The following is a 12,621-nucleotide window of genomic DNA, read 5'->3' as shown; positions in this document are numbered from 1 at the left end:
CCTTCTTCGCCCCTATCCAGCAGGAAGTAGCTAGAGTGGTCATCGGCCAAATTCCCAACAGCAGTTGGGGTGTCCTGTTTAGAGGGGGGATTGAGAGGTGACAGCATGCTGGCAGCCCTCACAGCCCTCGCTCGCTCTCGTCGCCTCCTCTGCCTGGGCTCCCACTTTGGCGGCACTTGAGGAGCCCTTCAGCCCACCGCTGCACTGTGGGAGCCCCTTTCTGGGCTGGCCAAGGTGGGAGCTGGCTTCCTCAGCTTGCAGGGAGGTGTGGAGGGAGAGGCGTGAGCGAGAACCGGGGCTGCATGCAGCACTTGTGGGTCAGCTGGAGTTCTGGGTGGGCGTGGGCTTGGCGGGCCCACACTCGGAGCAGCCGGCCGGCCCTGCTGGCCCCGGTCAATGAGGGACTTAGCACCCGGGCCAGCGGCTACGGAGGGTGTACTGGGTCCCCCAGCAGTGCCAGCCCACTGGCGCTGCGCTTGATTTCTCATGGGCCTTAGCTGCCTTCCCACGTGGCAGGCATCGGGACTGCAGCCCGCCATGCCTGAGCCTTCCCCTGCCTCCATGTGCTCCTGTGCAGCCCGAGCCTCCCAGATGAGTGCCGCCCCCTGCTCCATGGCACCCAGTCCCCTCGATCACCCAAGGGCTGAGGAGTGCGAGCGCACAGCGCAGGACTGGCAGGCAGCTCCACCTGCAGCCCCGGTGCGGGATCCACTGGGTGAAGCCAGCTGGGCTCCTGAGTCTGGTGGAGGCATGGAGAACCTTTATGTCTAGTTCAGGAATTGTAAATACACCAATCAGCATTCTGTATCTAGCTCAAGGTTTGTAAACACACCAATCAACACCCTGCATCTAGCTCAGTGTTTGTGAGTGCACCAATCGACACTCTGTATCTAGCTGCTCTGGTGGGGCCTTGGAGAACCTTTGTGTCGATACTCTGTATATAACTGATCTGATGGGGACGTGGAGAACCTTTATGTCTAGCTCAGGGATTGTAAATGCACCAATCAGCGCCCTGTCAAAACAGACCACTCGGCTCTACCAATCAGCAGGACGTGGGTGGGGCCAGATAAGAGAATAAAAGCAGGCTGCCCTAGCCAGCAGTGGCAACCCACTTGGGTCCCCTTCCACACTGTGGAAGCTTTGTTCTTTCGCTCTTTGCAATAAATCTTGCTACTGCTCACTCTTTGGGTCCACACTGCTTTTATGAGCTGTAACACTCACCGCGAAGGTCTGCAGCTTCACTCCTGAAGCCAGCGAGACCACAAGCCCACCAGGAGGAACGAACAGCTCCAGACGTGCCGCCTTAAGAGCTGTAACACTCACTGTGAAGGTCTGCAGCTTCACTCCTGAGCCAGCGAGACCACGAACCCACCAGAAGGAAGAAACTCTGAACACATCAGAAGGAAAAAACTCCGGACATGCTGCCTTTAAGAACTGTAACACTCACCACGAGGGTCCGTGGCTTCATTCTTAAAGTCAGTGAGACCAAGAACCCACCAATTCCAGACACAGGAGGAAGAGAGAAGTCAGATGGTAGGATCTATTTGAGGAGAGGTGCAGACAGTTTTGAGCATGTTTTGCTTGAGACCCTGGCATGAAGTCTATGTGGATTTTTCCAAGAGTCTGTTATAAACATTTAGCTGTTATTTTGTTGGAAACATTTTACTGTTATATGGGATGCCATACAACAATGAAAGTGCTGAGCTTCTCAGGGACTCTGGGGTGCAAATAAGCTCACTTTTCACTAGGACCTCCTCCACCCCAACCCCTACAGGTATTTAGGTTGTAACTTCCTCAAGTATTTCTTTCCACATCATATAGCTCTGGTCCACACCATGTGTGCCAATGGTAACCAAACTTTTCATCCTGACCATCACTAACTGGATTGGCGCCCCAGCCAAAAGCAACCAATCTCAGTGGAGAAAAGAGAAGCCAACGTCCTCTGAGAAGGTATGAAATAACACCACCTGAAGCTGGGAAAGGCTTCAAGAACTTAGGTTTTTAAGGATTAGTGATCATTTTACTTTCTCAGTTATTTGTTAATATGTTGAATTACATTGGTTTTTAAATGTTAAACTCTTGTTTTCTTGGAATAAGTCTTATTTGGTCATGGCGTGTTAACTTTTATACATATATCTGGATTTTATTTGCTAATATTTTGTTTAGAATGTTGGCATTCATGTTCATGGAGATGGACTGACATTAATTTTCATTTCTTGTAAAGTCTTTTGCAGGTTTTTTGTATCATGGTTATATTCATATCATAAAATGAATTGGGAACTTCTGGTTTCAGCTCCAACATGTAAAGAGCTTAGAAGTTGTCACTTCCATCCTTATAATAAGAAAAGCCTGAACAAACTGAAAATCAATGATTTTTCTTGGACCCATCAGAGAGCTGAAGTTGCAAGGTAGACCACCACTCTGAAATTGGGAGAGACAGGCAAATCCAGAGAAGTACAGCTAATATTTGCATATCTGGAGCAGAAGCCACTTGGAGCCATAAACTGTTAGGAACATTTAAATGGCAATTTTGATGGTAATTTTGATAAATTGCTAGAGGCTGAATGTGAACTAGCATGAGACTGAGAAATTTCCAGGGCCACCGTCTTAGTAGGGCCCTCATATTTTCATGGATTCTATTTCCAAAAACCTCATTAGTTTCTCCCCTGCTGGCTCTGGTGGGGTAGAACAGGGGGGAGAAAATAAATCTTTATGAAATAAACCCAATGTATGCTCCATAGCAAAGGCATCTCTAGGGACAAACAGGCTTTTCCAGAGCCTTATGCCACCTGGGAAAAGGGCATTGATCCCCCTCTACTTTCCTCTAGTCTTCCTGTCTCACCTGACAGGGAGGAAAAAGTGAAGACACACTTGTGAAGGACAGTGTCCAGGAACACAGGCCCACCAAAAGGCTGAGATTTCATCATAAGATTATAGAATACTTTCATTCTGTATACTAATATGCTCCCGTATAATGAAAGTAGATTATATGGACAAGAATTGAATATAGAGAAGCACAAAACAAATTTATTGAGGTAATGGAAATGTCTCATGTCTTAATTAGGGTGATGATATTCCGGCTGTATAAATCCATCAAAACACATAGAACTGTCATCTTAAATCTGTGCATTTTATTTTACCTAAATTATACCAAAATAAAAAACATATAATGGGAAAAAATACACTATAGCAGAAAGAGCTATAAGATACAGACTCTCTCTGAGCAGGAGTACTTAGGGAAACCCACAGTCAACAAAGGAGACAGAAACAAGGACGTTAAAGCCTTTGGCACCTACAGCCACCATAAACATTAAAGACATCCCAACTCCCAGCCAGATTAATATAAAAGCTTACACTAAAGGGCTACTTATATTATGTCTGACTTTCAACAACAGAATGAATTGGGAAGCAGTTTTTCTTTTTCTGTTCTTTGAGTTTGGTTACAATTGGTATAATTAATTCTTTACATATTTGGCACAATCCACCAGTGAAGCCACTTGGGTCTAGAGTTTTCTTTATGGGAAGTCTTTCACTAGTGGAGTCAATTGTTTTAACAAATATAAGACTACTCAAATTTTCTTATATTTTTAGTGTTAGTTTGGGTACATTGTGTATTTTAAGGAATTTATTATTCACTGAAGTATCAAATACTTAGTATTAAGTTTTCTTTTAGCATTAGTAAGATCTATAGTTAATGTTTACTTCTTTATTTTTAATATTAGTAATGTGTTTCCCCTCGAACAGTTTTACTGGCATGTTATTAATTTTGTTAATCTTTTCAGACATCACTTTTGGCTATTTTGATGTTTTCTATTCTATATTAATTTTTTATTTCACAACATTTTCCTAGTGTCTTTATTTTTACTTCCTTCTGTTTCCCTTGGATTTTATTTGATGGTCTTTTTCTAGCTTTTTGAGATAAAAGCTTAGATCATGAATTTTTGGCTTTTATTCTTTTTTAATATATGTAAATAAAACTATAACTTTTCCTCTAAACTCTATAGCTGCATCTCACAAATTTTTATTTGTCATGTTTTCATTATAAGTCAACTTTTTAAAACTTTCTAATTTCTTTTGTTATTTTGGTATCATGACTCATAAACAAGTATATTATTTTATTTCCAAACTTAAGATTTTTATGGTTATCTTTTATTATTGATTTCTATCTTAACTAGGGTCAGAGAACACATTCTGAATTATTTCAATTCTTTAATATTTGTTGGGACTTTAAAACCCAGAATATGGTCAATTTTGGTATAGTCCAAGTTCACTGATAAAAATGTGTATTCTATTGTTGGCCACAGTTTTGTGTACATGTCAATTAACTCATTTGTATTAATTTTGTTATTCTTGACTGCTATATCTTTTTTTTTTTTGGCAGAGCTAGCTGAGGTTTTATTTTGGACAAAAAAAAAAAAACAAATAGGGGTCCTCAGGCAGTAAACTCCCCTGCGAATGGGCTGAGGGCTAGCGCTGAGCCTCAGGTGAGCCTCCCTTCCGTTCCCTGTTTTCCCCTGCACAGCAGCCTCCCTCCCGGGCTCTGGGGCAGCCGCAGGAGGGGCAGGCTGGGAGGGGCTGCAGCAGCTGTTCCCTTGGGCAGGATGTCAGAGGACTGGAACACCAGCTTCCCATGGCGGGTCTCGATCTTCTTCACAACCACGGCCCTGGTGGAGCTGGTGCGGCTGAAGGAGCTGGAGCCCGCACCAGAGCTAAAGCTGGAACCCAGGCCGTAGCTGAGGTCGGGGCTTGTGAGGCCCCCATAGGCGGAGCTCAGACCACCTGCATAGCCGCTGGTGGTCTTCCTATGGGTGCTCATGTTCTGCATCCCAGACTCCAGCCGGCTCTCTTCGCCCTCCAGCAGCTTCCTGTAGGTGGCGATCTCTATGTCTAGGGCCAGCTTGACATTCATCAGCTCCTGGTATTCACTCAGAGGCCGCGCCATGTCCTGCTTGGCCCGCTGCAGGGCGGCCTCCAGCTCGGACAACTTGGCATTGGCATCCTCAACGGCCAGCTCCCCACGCTGCTTGGCATCTGCGATGGCGGCCTCCAGGGAAGCCTGCCCTCCATCTCAGCCTGGAACCGGCTGATGTTCCGGCTGATGTTTATCTCGGAGATCTCAGTCTTTGTATGACCCAGGTCATCCCCATGCTTTTCAGCCAGAGTCTGCAGTTCCTCATACTTGGTCTGGCACATGCTCTCAGCCTCAGCCTGGCTGCTGTTGGCAATCTCCTCGTACTGCGCCTTGATCTCAGCTATGATGCTGTCCATGTCCAGGGAGCAGCAGTTGTCCATGGACAGCACCACAGACGTGTTCGAGATCTGGGACTGTAGCTCCCCGATCCTCTCTTCATACAACTGCCTGAGGAAGTTGAGCTGGTCAGTGAGCCCTTCCAGGCGAGACTCCAGCTCTACCTTGTTCATGTAAGCTTCATCCACATCCTTGATGAGGACAAATTCATTCTCCATCTCTGTACACTTATTGATCTCATCCTCATACTTGTTCTTGAAGTCCTCCACCAGCCCCTGCATGCCTGCATGTTGCCAAGCTCCACCTCAGGCTTCAGCTTCTCCTGGCCTAGAGTCTGCAGCTGCCGCCTAAGGTTGTTGATGTAGCTCTCGAACATGTTGCCCATGTTGCCCTGAGCCATCTTCTGCTGCTGCAGGAGGCTCCACTTGGTCTCCAGCATCTTGGTCTGCTGCTCCAGGAACTGTACCTTGTCGATGAAGGAAGCAAACTTGTTGAGGGTCTTGATCTGCTTCTTCTCCTGGGTGTGCACAGCCAGGATGTTGGGGTCCACCTCCAGGTGAAGGGGGCTCGTTAACTTTAATATAGTTACTTATTTGATCAATCCTAGTATGCATATAAAGTAGTTTCAGAAATGCTAACCCTTATCCCTATGGGAAAAAATTTCCCAACCAGAATACAATGTTTATTTATAGTTGTTTTTGTCTTTAGATATAAAATTTCCAGTCAAAAATCATTTTACTATTTTCCAGGACACAACATACAAAAATCTCTGGCATGCAGCAAAAGTAATGCTAAAAGGAAAGTTTATAGTGCTAAACACCTACATCAAGAAGTTAGAAAGACCTCAAACTAACAATCTAACATCATACCTAGAGGAGCTCAAAAAAAGAAAAACGAACCCCAAAGTTAGCAGAAGAAAAGAAATAACTAAAACCAGAACAGAACTGAATGCAATTGAGACACCCACATCCATGCAAATGATCAATGAAAGCAAAAATTGGTTCTTTGAAAGGGTAAACAAGGTTAATAGAACACTAGCTAGACTAACAAAGAAACAAAGGAGAAGATCCAAATAAGCGCAATCATAAATGACAAAGAAACATTAAAACCAATTCTGTAGAAACACAGAAGTTACTCAGAGATGTGAGTACCTCTGAACACCTCTGTGCACACAAACAAGAAAATCTAGAGAAAGTGGATAAATTTGTGGAAACACACAACTTCCCAAGACTGAATCTGGAAGAAATTAAAATCCTGAACAGACAAATAACAAGTTCTGAAATTGAGTCAGTAATAATAAAAAAACCCCTACCAACCAAAAGAAGCCCAGGACCAGGTGAATTCACAGACAAATTCGACCAGATGTATAAAGAAGAGTTGGTGCCAATCTTAGTGACAACTTACACCACTATTCCAAAAAATCAGGGAGGAGGGATTATTCCCTAACTAATTCTATGAAACCATCAACACCCTGATACCAAAATCTGGCAAAAACACAATGAAAAAAGAAAACTACAGGCCAATATCCCTGACGAACATAGATACAAAATTCCCCAGCAAATTACTAGAAATCCAAATCCAGCAGTACATCAAACTTTAATCCATCATAATCAAGTAGGCTTTATTTCTAAGATGTAAGTTTGGTTCAGCATATGCAAATCAATAAATGTGATTCACCACACAAGCAGAATAAAAAACAAATACCACATAATCATCTCAATAGATGCAGAAAAAGTTTTCAATAAAATTTAACATCCCTTCGTGATAAAAACCCTCAACAGACTAGGCATCGAAGGAACATACTTCAAAATAATAAGAACCGTCTATGACAAACCCACAGCCAACATCAAACTGAATGGGCAAAAGCTGGAAACACTCCCCCTGAGAACCAGAACAAGACAAGAATGCCCATTCTCACCACTGCTATTCAACATAGTACTGGATGTCCTAGCCAGAGCAATCAGGCAAGAGAAATAAATAAAGTCATCCAAATAGAAAGAGAAGAAGTCAGACTACCTCTGTTTACAGACAATCTGATTCTATACCTAGAAGACCCCACAGTCTCTGCCAAAAAGCTCCTAGATTTGATAAACAATTCCAGTAGTTTCAGGATACAAAATTAATGTACAAAACTAGTAGCATTTCTATACACCAACGATGTCCAAGTTGAGAACCAAATCAAGAATGCAATCTCATTCACAGTAGCCACAAAAAGAATAAAATATCTAGGAATACAGCTAACTAGAGAGGAGAAAGATGTCTACAATGAGAATTACAAAACACTGATCAAATAAATTAGAGATAACACAAACAAATGGGAAAACATCCTATGCTCATGAATAGGAAGAATCAATATCATTAAAATGTCTATACTGCCCAAAGCAACCTACAGATTCAATGCTATTCCTATCAAATTACCAACATCATTTTTCACAAAATTAGAAAAAACTGTTTTAAAACTCACTTGCAACCAAAAAAGAGCCCAAATAACTAAAGCAATCCTAATCAAGAAGAACAAATCTAGAGGCATCACATTACCCAATATCAAAGCCTACAGTAACCAAAGCAGAGTGGTACGGGCACAAAAACATACGTATAGACCAATGGAATAGAATAGAGAACCCAGAAATAAAGAATCACACCTACCACCAACTGATCTTTGACAAAGTCAACAAAAATAAGCAGTGATGAAAGAACTCCCTATTCCGTAAATGGTGCTGAGATAACTAAGTATATGCAGAAGAATGAAACTGGACCCCCACCTATCGCCATATACAAAAATTAACTCAAGATGGATTAAAAACTTAAATGTAAGACCTTAACTGTAAGAATCCTAGAAGAAAACCTAGGAAGTACCCTTCTGGACATAAGCTTTGGCAAATAGTTTATGACCAAGTTCTCAAAAGCAATTGCAACAAAAACAAAAATTGACAAGTGGGACCTATTTAAGCTGCAGAGCTTCTGCACAGCAAAAGAAACTATCAACAGAATAAACACACAACTTACAGAATGGGGGAAAATATCCACAAACTATGCATCTGACAAAGGTCTAACATCCAGAATATATAAAGAACTCAAGCAAATAAACAAGCAAAAGACAACCCCAACGCAAATGTCCATCAATGATAGACTGGATTAAGAAAATGTGGCACATATACACCGTGGAAAACTATGCAGCCATAAAAAAGGATGGGTTCCATGTCCTTTGCAGGGACATGGATGCAGCTGGAAACCATCATTCTCAGCAAACTATCACAAGGACAGAAAACCAAACACCGTATATTTTCACTCATAAGTGGGAATTGAACAATGAGAACACTTGGACACAAGGTGGGGAACATCACACACTGGGGTCTGTCATGCAGTGGGGGGCTGGGGGAGGCATAGCGTTAGAAGAAATACCTAATGTAAATGAAGAGTTAATGGGTGCAGCAAACCAACATGGCACATGTACACCTATGTAACAAACCTGCACGTTGTGCACATGTACTCTAGAACTTAAAGTATAATAATTTTTAAAAAGTGGACAAAGGACCTGAACAGACATTTCTCAAAAGTAGACATACACACAGCCAAGAAAGATGAAAAAATGCCCAAATTTACTAATCATTAGAGAAGTGCAAATCAAAACCACAATGAACTATCACCTCAAACTAGAATGACTATTACTAAAAAGTCAAAAAATAACAGATTTTTTGTTATGGAGAAAAGGGAACACTTGTACACTGCTGGTGGGAATGTAAATTAGTTCAGCCACTGTGGAAAGCAGTTTGGAGATTTCCTAAAGAACTAAAATGGAACTACCATTCGACCCAGGAATCTCATCACTGGGTACATACCCAAAGGAAAATAAATAATTCTTTCAAAAAGATACATGCACTCATATGTTCATCACAGCACTGTTCACAATAGCAAAGACATGGAATCAACCATGGTGCCCAACGATGGTGGATTGGATAAAGAAAATGTGATATATATACACCATAGAATACTACACAGCCACAGAAATGAACAAAATTATATCCTTTGCAGCAACATGGGTGCAGCTGGATGCCATTATCCTAAGTGAATTAATGCAGGAATGGAAAATCAGATTCTACATGTACTCACTTAACAAGTGGGTACTCATGGACATAAAGATGGGAATAATAGACACTAAGGACTACTAGAGGGGTGAAGACGGGACGGGGTAAGGGTTAAAAAACTAACTGTTGGGTACTATGCTTACTTCCTGGGTGAGGGGTTCAATCACACTCCAAACCTCAGCATCATGCAATATACCCACGTAAAAAGCTTGCCCATGTACCCCTGAATCTAAAATTAAAAATTGAATTAGAAAAAGAAATAAAATAATAGTTTATACAGTTAGATTTGTCAGTCTGCATTCATTCCATCCTGTGTTCTCCAGACATCCCAAATGATTCTTAAAATTTTCATACAGTAAACTTCACTTTTAGTGATGTACAGTCGTGTGAGTTTTGACAAATTCAGTCATATACTCACCAACATGGTACCATATAGAATAGTTCCATCACTCCATAAAATTCTCTTCTGCAGCCCCTTTATATTCAATCCATGTCCCCTCCTCTAATTCCTATAAACCACCGAACTGTCTTTCATATCTGTAGTTTTGCTCCTGCCAAAATGTCATATAGAAGAAATCCTACATATGTAACCTTTTGGATCTGGTTTCTTTAATTTAGCAAAATGCCTCTGAGGTTCATCCACGTTGTGGCATAAATTTGTAGTTATTCCTTTTTATTGCTGAGTAGTATTCATTGTATGACATACCACCATTTGTTTATCCAGGAATCTATTGAAGGATATCTGGGTTGTTTCCAGTTTTTGGCTATTATGAATTAAGCTCCTATAAATATTCATGTACAGGTTTTTGTGTGAACATAGTTTTCAACTCACTTGGCTAAATACCTAAGAGTGGAATTACTCTTTCTAGCAGTAAGTTTATGTTTAATGTTTTAACAAAGTGCCGAACTGTTTTCCAAAATTGCTACACTATTTTGCATTCTCACCAGCAATGAATGAGTTTTCAGGTGGCTCTGCATCCTCATCAGCATTTGGTATTGCCACTTATTTACTTTAGACAATCTTATGGGTGTACAGTGGTATTCCATTGTCATTTTCATTTTCATTTTCCTAATGACTAATATTGTTAGCATCTTTCCATGTTTTTATTTGCCATCCACATATTTTCTTTCGTGAAGTGTATGATCAAATCTTTTGCCCTTTTTTTTTTTCTTTTGAGATGGAGTCTCACTCTGTTGCCCAGGCTGGAGTGCAGTGTCATGATCTCAGCTCACTGCAGCCTCTGTCTCCCAGGCTCCAGCGATCCTCCTGCCTCAGCCTCCCGGGTAGCTGGGATTACAGGCATGTGCCACCACACCTGGCTAATTTTTGTATTTTTAGTAGAGATGGGGTTTCACCGTGTTGGCCAGGCTGGTCTTGAGCTCCTGACCTCAGGTGATCCACCCTCCTTGGCCTCCCATAGTGCTAAGATTACAGGCATGAACCACTGTGCCAGGCCCTTTTGTCCATTTTTTTAAAATTCAGTTGTTTGTTTGCTTATGGTCAAATTTTGAGTGTTTTAAGTATATTACAGGTAAAATTTCTTTATTGGATATGTGATTTGCAAATATTTTCCCTTTCTGTGGCTTTTCTTTTCATTCTCTTAACTATGTTTTTCACAGAGCAGATGTTTTTAATTTTGGAAAGGTCTAATTTATCAATTTTTTATTTTATGGGTCATGCTTTTGATAGCATATCTAAAAACTCATTGCCAAACCTAATGTCATGCATATTTTCTTTGATGTTTTCTTCTAAATGTGTTATAGTTTTATGCTTTACATTTAAGTCTATTATTCATCTTGAATACATTCGTATAATGGCAATTTATTCTTGAGTACTAATTTTAGATTTTGGCATCTTGCTAAATTATTTATAAATTCTAATAAATTAGGTTTTCAATAAAGACAATAATCTCATCTCAGAGAAATAATGGTTTTCTTTCTTTTCTATTTGAGTCTTTACATATTTAATTCCTTTTTTTACTGTGCTGGTTGGAATAATTCTAAATACAGAAGTGGTGATAACGGAGGCCTTTATCTTGTTCCCACTGTTTAAGAATATGCTTTCAACATTCTTACATTAAGCATAAAGTTTGCTCTCAGTTTTCTTTAATGCCCTTTATGGGATTAGTGGCCTTATCTTATGTTTCCACTTTAGTAATTTTTTATGTCAGGAATGGTTTTTGAATTACATTAAACAATTTTTCACATATATTCAGAGGATTAAAAAACTTTTTATTTAATCTGTTAATATGAACGTTTTATTAGATTTAAACCAACCTTACAGTACTGGAATAAGCCAACTTTGGTCATGCTGTATAATCTTTATTACATATTATAGTGTTCTATTTAATAATGTTTTGTTTATGATTTTATATCTGCATTAATCAATGAGATAGCACTATAACTCTCCTTTCTCATGTTATCAGGGTAAGGTTTTGATATCAAGCTTATACTAGTCTCATAAAAAAATTGGAAAATTTCCCCCAGAACTGGTTATATAAGTATATTTGTTATTTGTAGTTTATTGAAATAACCTATAAAACTGTGTTGTCCTTGTGTCTTCTTTGTGAGAAGAGTTTTGTAACTACAAATTTAGGCATTTTATGTCTTGAGTCAATTTTAGTGATTATATCTTCTGCTGTGGTTTAAAGGTGTCCCCCAAAAAGCATGTGTCAGAAACTTACCAATGCAACAGTGTTGGGGGGTAAGAACTTAAGAGATGATTAGGTCATGAGGGCTCCACCCTCAAGAATGGGTTAATGTCACTATAAAGAGGGCTTGAGGTTGCGAGTTCCACCTCTTGCTCTTTCTCACTTCTCACTGCCCTTCCTCCCTGGGATGATGTGACAAGAAGGCCGTTGCCAGATGTCGGCCCCTCAGTCTTGGACTTCCCAGCCTTCAGAGCTGTGAGACAATAAATTTCTGTTCATCATAAATTACTCAGTCTCGGGTATCCTGTTATCACAGCACAAAATGAACTAAGACAACTTTCTAGGAATGTAAATATTTTACCTAAATTTTGAAATGTATTGGCAAAGTTTTTCAAAACAATAATTTTCCTAATATCTGCATTCTTTATCATCCTTTTTTTTGTATTTTTGCTTTTTTATCACCAATCTTGGAAAAATTTTTATATATATTAGTCTTGAGAGAAATATAGCCTTAGATATTTAACTGAATAACTAAAAAGAAGAAGAAAAGAAACATAATTAAAGAGATAAGCATTCGGCCGGGTGCGGTGGCTCACGCTTATAATCCCAGCACTTTGGGAGGCCGAGGCAGGGGGAT

General features: G+C 40.4%; 1 pseudogene; it reads right to left on the bottom strand.

Moving 5' to 3' along the window:
* Nucleotides 1-4,480: 4,480 nt before the first annotated feature.
* LOC100591889 overlaps nucleotides 4,481-12,621 on the bottom strand; it is a 69,957-nt pseudogene continuing 61,816 nt past the window's right edge.

The sequence above is a fragment of the Nomascus leucogenys genome, chromosome X (assembly GCF_006542625.1).
Source record: "Nomascus leucogenys isolate Asia chromosome X, Asia_NLE_v1, whole genome shotgun sequence".
Classification (NCBI taxonomy): domain Eukaryota; kingdom Metazoa; phylum Chordata; class Mammalia; order Primates; family Hylobatidae; genus Nomascus; species Nomascus leucogenys.
This window is presented reverse-complemented; position numbering and strand designations above follow the sequence as displayed.